At 40.3% G+C, this 12537-nt stretch overlaps 1 long non-coding RNA gene across 1 annotated transcript; it reads left to right on the forward strand.

The window, feature by feature from the left end:
• The first annotated feature begins 5025 nt into the window (after window positions 1–5025).
• LOC124309089 (uncharacterized) lies at window positions 5026–5720 on the forward strand. Its single transcript, XR_006909169.1, has 3 exons — window positions 5026–5145; window positions 5396–5483; window positions 5648–5720. It is a non-coding gene; the product is annotated as an uncharacterized LOC124309089 (long non-coding RNA).
• The last annotated feature ends 6817 nt before the right edge of the window (window positions 5721–12537 follow it).

Consider the following 12537-nt stretch of genomic DNA (forward strand, 5'->3'; position numbering starts at 1 on the left):
GGCTTACGGGTTCGAGTAGTACGTATGAGGCATTCCGTATCAAATTGGCACCCCCTTAGATTCTGATCGATTTCTAGTACGATGTTCTTACCAACGCGATAGAGTCTCGGGGAAATTTTTTCAGATTTTCTTCAGCTGCTGGTGAAATTTATACAAAATCGCAAAACCAATTACGAAAAAGATAATTTTTTTTATATCTGAATAATTTACACTGATTCTATGATTCGAAATATGATTTTCGAGCAATACACGATAATGGGATATCAATATTTACTATTTTTTTTTTTTTTGTTGAAAGTATTTAGGGCTTTCGGGTTGGAATTGTTTTTTGCCTTTTAGTTTTTTTATACATGTTAGTCTAAATAGATTGCAGAATCACTTGATTTTCATGATTCCGCGATCAGTTTATATCGGGGAATGGAAGATGGAAAAAAAACTCCAATTCCTACATGGCGAAAGTTAAACACGTGCAAAAAAAAAAATCATAAGTATTGAAATCCATTATCGATTGGTGCTTAAAAATCACATTTCAAGTCATAGAATCTTTATGAATTTTTAAAGATTTTTTAAAACTGCGTTTTCGATTTTTTTCACTTTTCACTCGTAGCCAAAAAATCTGAAAAAACATTCCGAGACCTTTATAGATCGGTATGAATATCATACCAAAAAATGATCAGAGTCAAAGAGGATGAGGTATATAGGCTGTTAATTTGACGTGGAATGCCCCATATATATACACAGACTGCAACTGTACACGCACAACTTTTCAACCACCTCGGTGGCAGCTTTGCTGATATTATCAGATGGCCTATCTCGTTTGCTATCTGTCGCGATTCGTTCAGAGAGTTTTCTTCTTCCTCTTCAGTTGCGCAGGCCTTTTACACTCCGGCGCAATGAAAGATTCGAGCCTTTTACCGAGTACGCTTTGCGTCATGAGAAGGACCGGGGGCAAAGTCGGAGGCCTTAGGGAAGAACGTGATTATGCTTATTCGAAGTCGATTTCTCTTCTCCCTGGTATCCTCTAGCACCTGCTCTTCATCCCTTCAACTACTTTTCGAATATCATGGAAGCTGCGATCGTCCACCAAACTCTCAAACTCGGAGCTAAATAAGTGGGTAGATGGGGAATCAAATTTGTTGCGTGCTCTCAGTTCAGTTTTGATCTTCCACGAACCTCGGAACCTTGGTAATTCGGGCGAATCCGAGAAATTGGAAAGACGCGGTATGGAGAGTTTGGGGTGCGGATATAGGTATACCATGATGTCCAGTGGTACTGGAAATATCCTTGAATTTTGCTTGTCTTTCAAAAGTCCTGGATACTATCTTTGAATTTTTCTCGAATCCTGGAAATATTCTAGTTTGAATTTCCTTGATTAACCTAAAAATGTCTTGGAAATGTCCTTGAATTTTGCTTGTTTTTCGCAAGTCCTGGAAACTATCTTTGAATTTTTCTTCTGTCCTGGGAGTATTCCAATTTCAATGTCCTTGAATTTTGCTTGTCCTTGAAAAGTTCTGGAAACTATCTTTGAATTTTTCTTTTGCCCTGGATATATGCCATCTTTAATGTCCTTGAATTACCTAAAAGTACCTTGGAGATGTCCTCGAGTTTGTTACGGATGTTTTACTGGACACTGTGTAAATATGCCAAGTAATGAATTAAAGTGAGAGAATAACGGAAAGGCTCTTTTCCCTTGAGAGGTGGAAACGCATGAAATCACACCGGAAAAAGCACACCAGACGAGAAGGTGAGACAGAAGAGCAAACAACAACAACAACAACATCAGCAGCAGCAGCATCGGAGCACAACAACCTTTCGTAAAAGTGACTCAGACGTGCAGGTCTGTATAGATGTAAAGAAAGGTTGCGGTTGGGATATTTTAACCGAGATTGGAGGGTTGGCTGTTGTGTGGAATCGAGGCGAGTTCCTCCTGCTCCTCTTGGGTATTAAATTCAAAGCGTTCGACTTTTGAGAGCCGCACCCCCACCAGAGGCGGAGGTGGAGGTGGAGGTGGAGGCAGCGGCGCAGCAGCTCTCTTTGAATCTTTGAGCTCCCCGATGCAGGAAAGCATCGTTTACCGTTTATCGTTCACGGTTCATCTTTCATCCTCGCCGATGCTGCTTGTAACAGTTCCGGGTGGTAACCTTACACATGTTAACTCGGAACCCTGCAGTGTATAATAAAATCGCTCTTACTCCGTGGAACAGCGATTTCATATTTTCATGACCGGTCCCTGGAGATCGATGCATAATTGGGGTACAGCTCGATACGTGGGAGTTTCAAAAATAAGGGCATCGAACTTCAGGGAATTTTCGGACCGATCCTCTTGCAACGTATTTTTGACTAGCCTGAAGTTAGCAGCCAAACGTGCTGAGCGGTTATGTACAGTCAGGAGGCCGGAAAAAGCGATTTTTCAAGAATTTTTCACACAAAGACATTTGAATTTATTCATATAAAAATTTATATACATATTGGGGTAAGATTGAAGTTTATTATGATACCTTTTACGTGTAAAAATAACGATTTTTAAAGATGCTACAACCGATATCCGGGAGTACCTTTAAATAAAGGCAACTTGCGACGAATGAGATATCTCTGGACTGGATCATCCGAAATGAAAAAACAAAAAAAGGAATAGTTGATACAAGGTGTTATCTGGTCTTTGAACGAAGGAACAAGCGAAATAATAATTTTCATCAAAACGGCGGCTTCTCAGAGGAAAAAATTCAGCCTCGTGTATTTTTGACATTTCAAATCGAACCATAGAAAGAAACTTACAAGCTGCGGGAAAAAGATTCGCTATGTTATTTTTGAGTGGTCGTTGGTTTCTCAGTTGCGAGAGTAAATTACCGTCTTATCTTCGAAGCGAGCAACTTTGCTGCCGGAATTCGAGGCTGAGGTACACTTCTTATTCCATTTCTCGAATTCGATTCATTCGTTTTATCCGGCAAGAGACGGGGAAAAATTCTTTCCCCCGCCCTCATGGAGGACGAGGGTGAAAACGACGATACAAAAGTAATCATTGCAGGTAGCCTGATTTATAAAAAGGAATTTCCCCTAGTGGTGGGCGATAATTCCACACCTTCTTCTCACCCTTCCTTTCCCGGCTTATCACGGCAATAAGGGAAAGCCGACAGATTGATTGAGAAAAGAAAGAAAAAAAAAATAAAAAAAAAAAAAAAGTAGAAAGCAAAGAGGGATTCCGAGTAATTTCAATTCCCGCAGACGAAGGGAAAGTTATCCGTGTACCGTATCTTCGAGCACGTTGCGTGTCAGAGGTTGTCCGCCAGCGTGCCAGAGTTGTAATTTTCGTAAGCCCCTGAGGGGATTCCGAGGAATAACGAAACCTGTGTCGTTGACTTAGGATATACAAAGACTGATAAATGACCCTGGGTAATTTTTCGTAACAGTTTTCGTAGCAGTTTCACGTATTGTTAACCAAGCAACTGACCACGCCGGTAAAGGAAGTTGTTCGTAACCACCAACTATCGCTTGCAAAACGTTGGTAACATAGTTGAGATAATTCCGTTCAAGAAATACGTAGGCCGAAATTAGACGACGTAAAAATTAACGTCAGTCAAGTACATGAACGTGTATCGTTTATATTTCTGTGAATACATCGAATCTTTTACAGACGACAGTGGCATCTCTAAGACGCCCAATTGATTTTTACAAAGTTTCTTACGTAGTCAACTTTGAGCTCAAATATTTGAGAAATTGTTTTCAATTTACAGAATTATTTTTTATTTCTTAATTCGAAAAATTATATTGGGAATTTGTTGTCATTCTCTTGATTCGACGCATTGAATGAAGAATCAGTTCTTTGATTCGATAACTGGAGAAATTTAATTGAGAATTAATTTTACTTCTTCAAAGAGCAAATTTGTATTGTTGCAATTACTTTCAATTTTTTTTTTATAGCGAATGAGGTGAGGCTGCTGGACGTCCCAAAAAAGTAAAAAAACTCGCGAAAACACTACAAATTATTGACCTTTTTTGGTTATATCTGGATCCTCAGTTCTGAAATTACAAGAAAATAAATTTGTAGTGTCTAACCGTCTAGCAATTGGTTTTAGTCATCGAGAAATTCTAAATTTAAGGGAAATAAAAGGGTCAATGATTGGGCTACAAGTGTCAATAACTGGTGTCACGTTGTTCGATCAGTGTATTTCCACCTTACTCATCTGTGAAAATTAGAAAGAAAAACCGGTTACTGAAGTAAAAGCAGTCTGCGACAGTCATACACATTCGTGTATCAAATTTTCATTCCACCGTGCAATTTCAGGTATTGGCGAATTCGATTCTCGACTCTCCGCGTCGGGTGTTGTTTGTTGTTGTTTGTGCGGCCGACCTTCGCTTAGGTAAGTGCGTAGCTGCTTCGTTGACAAGTTCCATTCACAATCAGTCCTTTGCGGGCAACCAGCTACGACGCGTTAAGTGCGAACGGGCTTGGAATCGAGTGTAATTATCACGTGGCAGATTTTTAACTTTCCGAAGCTTGTCGAACAGGCTAGCAACATATTGAAATTCCTCTCGGGTAAACTTTTCACTCGTCGCAAGCGTTTTGTGACAAGAAAATACTCCGATAATCTTCCATTGCGGTTTTCTTTCTAATATTCTGAAAAAGGGGTCTTGCGGAAGGTGAGCTTCGTTTGACAACGAGTTCGTAATGCAATTGTAACGTGTTCATCAGTGAGTGGTTCATTGAGGCGTCATTCTTTTTATATAAAAATAAATTATCGGTTCGTTAACGGAATACGGAAGTGTTATTATTCACGAATGTGAAGCTGTGTCGTTACAATGCGTTACAACAAGCGCGACGACTCGTGCGTCTTACCTCTCGAAACAAGTAACCATCCTTGGTGCGCGTTTGTCACTTCAGAGGTTTGTCTTTCGGTTAAACTTTATCGCTGTTCGGTCTTTGATTATGTTTTGTAATAATGATCGCCGATTTTCAATAGAGCGTGAATTTATTTTGAACACGGAATACTAACAAAATGTTATCTCTTGTCTGACTACAGGGAAGTACCACGTTTCACAGTGTGATTGACCTAATTTAGCAACGATCCGAAAGAGTCGGCTCGATCGATTGATCTCTGGAAATAAAGTGAAAACTGGACCATCCCTTGGAGTGGAGAAAAGTGGAAGGTGAGTAATAAATACGATTCTTGATCACATTGTCGCTTTTGGTCGTAAATAGTGGTAGCTATTCGGTACTTGTGCCTGTTTCACCAACTTTCTGTTATTCGTTTATGCAGTTAGTTTATTAATACAACGGAAACCGCTGAAATGTTGTGAAAAAAAAACAAAAATTATTTTGAAACACACAGTTTGTAGGGACATGAAATCTGATCCAAGTACGTTCAATGAGTAATATTCCGTTACATTCTTATCGCAGTGTAAAAAGTGCGACGCTTCACCATTCGACCTGATCGTGAGATGCTACGCGAACTACTACATTTCAAGTGTGGAGCAACCTAAAGGAGGTAAGAATACTAATTTCAATTACCGTTTGATTGTTCGAGGTGGTACATTTGAAGCATAATTTCAATCCTTGCGTAATCTGTAAACAACGGTGATAATTAATTCGAGAACTGACAATGCGTCTTTGTACACGAATTAATTCGGGCGTCCTTTTTTGCTTTTCCAGATTTAAGCAGAGACATCCGAGCAACTTCTCCATTACTCGGCAACGTCGGTGAGTTTGCACGTATTTAGGTTACGGGTATTTCCCTGGTATTCCCCTGTCACGTGGCGTGGCGGTAACAATTGTTACGCAAATCTTGGATTTCTTAGCTGCATGGATAGGCTCATTAGCGATCGCAACGTGCTTGACTTTTGGTCGGATAATTTTCGTTTCGCAATTTAATTAACCGTAGCTCACTTGAAGTTAGAAATTTTACACGTTGCTAAAAGTGGAATGAGCATCGCGACAGGTAACCATCGCTTACTCGGCACTCGCGAGATCGAATTGTGTTTCGCAACTGATGTAATAATCCACGTTTGAATTTACCGACGATGTCCTTTAAGCGGTGGGTTCACCTGAGGTTTTAACGTATTCGAATATTCACATTATTGTTGTATCGATAAAATTGCAAAGTCTGGCATAACGTAACGCAATCAAATTGCATCTTATATTATACGTCATTTTCAATATTTTAACACTCAACAAGTATCCATCAAATGCTTTTTTTTCTTAGCTCGCTTAGAAAAATGCTAATTGGCATACAGGATGTTTTTAATCAATTTTACAAAAGGTTGATGTACCGAAAGTCTGCCCATATTTGCTAAAACGATACATGCGATATCAGGGTTTGCGGGAAACAACCGCGATACTGTATTCTGAGTAGGCAGACTACGATACAAAAACGTTTTGCTCCCAACAGGTAAACAACGAAAATGTAAGTCAGTGACCACGGCGCGAATGACGAAGAATGACGTGTGTTGGAAAGAATGGAGAATCGTTTAGATCGAATATAGGTAACCGGGCAGGTAGGCGAACGTTTTCGGGTCCGTCGCGGGGTTTGTGCGTGTGTGTGTGAGAGTCTCTCTTTTCCGTTGGGAAACAGGCAAGGGTAGGAAGGTCGGGATGTACCGCGATGTTGCTAACTTTTGTAATCCACAGCGTCGAACGATCACGGAAATTTTGTTCCCAAAAGAATCGGTATTCGAGTCTCTCGACCGTTTGTAAGCGTTTGAATAATAACAAGTTAGAATTTTCCATTTCTTGTCACTCTGCAACCATTTTTCCATTGTTGTTCAATTCAATCATTCAGTGATCACCGATCGTTATTCCATTCGATTGATTTCTGTGATCGTCCGAATGGGCAAAACGCATCTCTCGACCATCCATCGCGTTCCGTGGTACGCTGGATGGCGAGATGCTGAGCTCGAAGACTTCGCGTCGAAGAGGAACGCCGACCGTCACGCCACACAATATAGGTAATGCATGCCCTCCAACCTCCCTCCCGGACTTGACCCGCATCTCGGAAGAACAATCCGCATCGCGACGCGTCGGATTCGAAAAGACGCGGATGCGGATTGGCTTTCTGCAGAATTTTGCGACAAGTCCTAGATATTTAAGGTATTTTTACAGGTAAATCGGTCGCGCCCTTTTGCGCGATTATTAATAATCAGGGTGGCGACAAACCGGGAAAACCGGAAGTAGTCGGAGAATTTTGTCCATCGGGAAAAGTCGTGGAATTATGAGGAACCATGGGAAAGAACGCACTTTTCTATAAATTGTTTTCAAACTTCAGCCGTGCTTTGTAAATTTAGCCAAGCTAACTGCCGGAAATAGAATTGTACAATTTCTTATTGTTCGTGTGAGACGAAGCAATATTATTCACGTTTTTTAGATCCAAATTAATATATCCAAGATGTACATTGTACAACTTCCGGAGCTGTGAGATCGTAAAAGCTGTTCAACAACATTCAAGTTTCGTGGGAAAACGTCAGGGAGTTCTGATTTTTTTTACGGGAAAAGTTAGGGAATTTTATTTGAGCACAATCGGCGCCATCCTGCAAATGATCCAATGATCCAGTGATCGAGGGATCGGTGGGATCCGGTAATCGACTCCATCCAGTGGTTAAGGTGTCCAAGGTGATCCCAGTGATCGAGTGATCGAGTGAATAGTCCGGGAGGTAACGACAGATTTCGTTGCACAATTTTCGCGAGCTTCATTTTTTTTGTCCGAGTTATCCGTGTCACATACAACAGAGTAGCACGAACGTCTTCCAACGCGCCCCCACGACGAGGGGTGGTACACGACGGTTACAATTACTGCAGAAAGTGAGGAAAAAAATGCATGGCGGAATACGTGAAACTTATCGTAGGCATTAATTGAAACGTAAGAAGCTCAGAAAATGTCATGTTTCGTCTAAATTCCACGACACAACTCGTCTTCCACCCGCATAAGTGATGGAAAAAAATATTTAAAAAGTGGTTACCCTCAAGGATAAAATTAATTACAACGCTTCTTTTTATAGTAACAAACGCAAACATAACAGTCCTAGATACAATAGGACAGTTCGGAAAAGGGCTTCTTTTAGATTTCGCTCTTCTGCGAGATTCTTGCACTCTTTTACTAAAAAATAGCTTACATAAAAGGGCTGGACTGGCAAATTTTTTTTACAACCAGCTCATGGAAGTTGACATTTCGAAAAGGACTATTTTCGGAAATTTCAAAATTGAGATGTCCTTAAATCTTCCGGTGACTATGTTTCGCATGACGAAACAACAGTTTTTATCAAACCTTAGATGCGTGCGATTTTTTTTAGTACCGAAACATCTACGTTGAAATTTGCGAAAACCAATTTTTCATAATTTTCAAATATTGCAGCACATTTCAAGATAGATTTTTCGGTACAACGAAAAACCGCCCGAATCTCAAGTTTTGTAAAAACTTTTGTTTTGTCGAACAAAACATAGCCACCGAAGGATTCGAGGATATCTCAATTTTGAAATGCTCGAAAATAGCCTTTTGCGAAATTTAAACGTGGTTCGGGCAGCAGTGACAAATTTTTTCTCAATCCATCTTTTTCACGTGAACGATTTTTTAAATGAGAAAGTGCAAGAATATCGGAGTGAAGCAAAATATACAAAAAGGCCTTTTCGAACGGTTTTATTCTATTTTATCGGTGGAAGACTGTTACTTTTTTGTTTTTTACCATAAAAAGAAGCATTGTAATCAATTTCATCCTTGCGGGCGGGAATTTTGTAATTATTTTTTTCCGCCTACTTATGTGGGTAGAAGACGATATCGACGGTTGCGTAGAATGAACGGCTATCTCGAGGTTTGCTTGAAAAATCAGCTATCTCGAGTAAAGTTCAAAGACCCGGCTATTTCGCGTTTAAAATTTTTTGGCTGCAAATTGAGTTGGTAATACTGTCGGTCTGAATACGAAATTCGACAGCGCCTCTCAAAATTCATGCAAGCTCCGTTTTGTGAATGTAGGTATTATATGTTCATCTACATAATTATAAAGCAGAAATGAAAGCATCAAGCATCAGGCGTATGTTGAGATAAAATTAAAGATTATTATTTCGGCATAATGACATTAAATTGGTAATGACATTAAATAACATGAAATGATAATCTTTAATTTCATCTCAACCTAACGCCTAGTGCTTTATACTTTCATTTCTGTATTATAATTTTGTAGATAACCATATAATACGTACATTCACAAAACGGAGCTTGTATGAATTTTGTGAGCCGCTGACGAATTTCGTATTCAGCCTGTCAGTGCTACCAACTTGAGTTGCGGCTAAAAAATTGCAAACGCGAAATACCCGGTTTTTCAACGATAATTCGAGATAGACGGTTATTCTACGCAACCGTCGATATTCTCTAAGCTTCTTATGTTTCAATTAATGCCTGCGATAAATTTCGCGTATTCGGCAATACGTTTATTTTTTTCAATTTATTTTGCTGTAATTGTAACCCCGCCGCAACCCCCCGCCGTGAGGGTGATTTGACAGACGTTCGTATTAATATTATATGTTACACATTTAACTTAAAAAAGATGAAGCTTACGGAAATGACCCGCAAATTTTTGACGCTGCCTCCGGGACTAATCGAGTGATCGAGTGATCCAGTGGCCCAAAAATGGATGATCCGGTGACCCGAGTGATCTGAGTTTCGATTCGAGTGAGCCAGTTGAATCGAGTGATCGAGTGATCTAGTGATCGAGCAGCGTGGTGAGAGACTTTTAAAACCGGGAAAAGTCAGGGAAATATGATCGACCAAATGGAGAAACGTACTTTTTTTTCATATAAATCGTTATCAATCTTTAACTATGCTTCATAAATTCAGTTAAACGGACCTTCGGAAATGGAATCGTTCAATTTCTAATTATTCGTCTCAAACGAAGCAATGCTAGGTGTTTTTTAGATCGAAATTAAGATATTCAAGGTGCACAACCTCCCGAGCTGTGAGGTCGTAAAAGCTGCTCAACAATATCAAAGTTTCGTGGGAAAATGTCAGGGAATTCGAAATTTTGTGACGTGAAAAGTGAGGGAAAAGTCGAGGAATTATACTCGAGCAAAATTGTCGCCACCCTGATAATGCGAATCGAACGATCGCGCTTTTTGCTCAGCGATTTCGTAAACGGTATATGAAAAAGTAAAGAACTCTCGATGTGTTAAGTCTGCAGCTTTTCGATCAATTTTTTTTACTCTCTGGTTTTGAGAGAAAGCGCGGCGTTTCCAAGCCGGCGGCCAATTCATGGGGATAAAAATCGCCGAGTGTGTAGTGATAGTGAAGAATCTTGGCGTAAGTATTTATGAAGTATATATGTGAAATATACAGAAACACTCGTTTAACTGATCGTATTATTTTCTGTTTCAGAGCCACAAAACCAATTTTTTTACAAATGCACTGAGAACTATAGAATGTTCAGATGAGAAAGATATTCATCGATGCAATTAATAATCGAAGCGACGAATATTATAGCGAATATCATGTTGGACTCGACCCATTTTCTCTCAGTTTATGGACTTGTGTGATTGTGCCAACCATACCTTCGTCTATTTCAGGTAATAAAACTTCTGCTTGTTTCACGTAATCATTCCTTTGTCCGATCCAGCTAATCGAACCTTTATTTGTTTCAGCTAACCAAACTTTTCATCTTGTCGGGAATACATATTCTCAAACTCGTAATTCCTAACAATTGACACGGACACTGCCGTAAATGTATAATGTATAAAATGAACAGACACGAGTAATTATAATCTGGGCCAGTTGACGAAAAATTTCTGGACAATTTTGTGTTCGGGGATCAGCGGACAGAGTCGCAATCTAACCAGGTAATATAAGTAGAAGTAGAAAAAAGAAACCTCGATCATCTTTAAATTTTTTTTAATTACTTTTCTGACAACGATTGCCCGAGGTTCATCGGGGTTTGTTATAGCATGGACTCAGACATTGGTAACAATCGAGTCTCACCTAATTTCCAAAAAATATTTACAAGTAGTATTTTTGTGTAGAAAGGTCTGGGTTTTCCGCTGCAAATAGACTGCATTTTTAAAAAACCACGTAAATCTAACGTCAGTTGAGAAATCATTTTTATATCTCAGCTGCATCTTCTTTCACGTTTGAAGATACATATTATTATATTCGGTTAACGGTACGAGTTATGTATTAAACATATGTACAGAAATTACATAAGGTGCGCATAGGAACAACTGTATATCATCATCCTTTGATTAACTTCTTCGACTATGTTTCTCACCCTTTGCATGTTTACCCTGCATCTATTTAGATAGCATTATTTTTGTCGATCCGATGGAGTTAGATTGACCCTGCTGAATTTGGCCCAAATGAATTTGCGTATTTGAAAAGTATCGGCGTCCAGACGGACTCGTGTGAAAATTTCAGTCTGTTCCCGTTCGTTATTCCACAGGCATAATAATGTTCGACTCTACCTTCTCTGGGTACACGCGATTAGCTATGGTGACATCAGTTTTTGTCGTCCTTACGTACCGACCGCTTGCCGATTTTAGTCGCGCGTGCAAGGTTGGACGCAGAGAGCACTGCCTGACGGTTAATTTATCTCGTCCATTTTCGATTACGAAAAGTCCCGTATGGCTATCGGTCTTTACGTATCTTCGGTCAACGGCCTGTGTCAGCGTTGGGATACGATGTTGCTTAATGGCCGTTTTATCTTGGCTCTTCCTTACCTACCGAGCATCAAATTGCGACGCACACATGCCTCTTCATCGAGCCTTGCCGTTTAATTAATTAGCGCTGGATATGGATGGATGAATGGATGGATGGGGGAAATTTTGATACCGGGTCGACAGGGTGTAGCTCGATCTCTCGGCCCTAAAACTTCTCTCTGCTTCGTATCAAGATGTTAACTCAGCTCCTCCGCGTACTAGCGTATTACTTATACACATCGGTGTGCCGGTGTGCAAAATGTAAATACATGGGGGAATTACCTACCCTTTGGTGGTGGGAGATGCCGGGTTTGGTAGCCGGTACAAGTTAGAATACCGTAACGAACTAGGCGTTGCAGAATAAATAGAGCAGCTTCGTGAGCTTACGAAGTGAACAAACAAGCAGCAATGTTAAAAGATGATGAAAAACGCTTGGATGGCAATTCGCGTCTGAATTTTCAAGCCCGAAAGAGGACTGCCTTTACAATAACGTCGATTGTCGCAGCAGCATCATTCGTTTCTTTACTTCAAGTTTCGCTACCAATGAAATCGGAACTTGTCGCTTTGGGAACTTTTCAAATTCGGAATTTCACCAAGCCCAAAAATTTAATATTACCTCCGGCTATCGCGTCTGACACGTAACGTGGAGAGACTCGTCGTTGACGGTGTTTTTCCACGAGTGGTAAAACTCGCTGCCGCACAACGGCGGCGATTTCTGGCCATTCGTGACTTCGGAAACGGGGGTGGAGGACAAAGCACTCGGTCACGGGTCGGCGACGAGACGGTTTGAGCAAGAGGGCCGAGGGCTATTTCACCCCGGCGCTCTTTTGCCTCCTCTCGTCGCCGATCGAGATTAGCCGCGTAAATATACTTCGCTT

Source organism: Neodiprion virginianus, chromosome 7, assembly GCF_021901495.1.
Source record: "Neodiprion virginianus isolate iyNeoVirg1 chromosome 7, iyNeoVirg1.1, whole genome shotgun sequence".
In the NCBI taxonomy this organism is placed as follows: domain Eukaryota; kingdom Metazoa; phylum Arthropoda; class Insecta; order Hymenoptera; family Diprionidae; genus Neodiprion; species Neodiprion virginianus.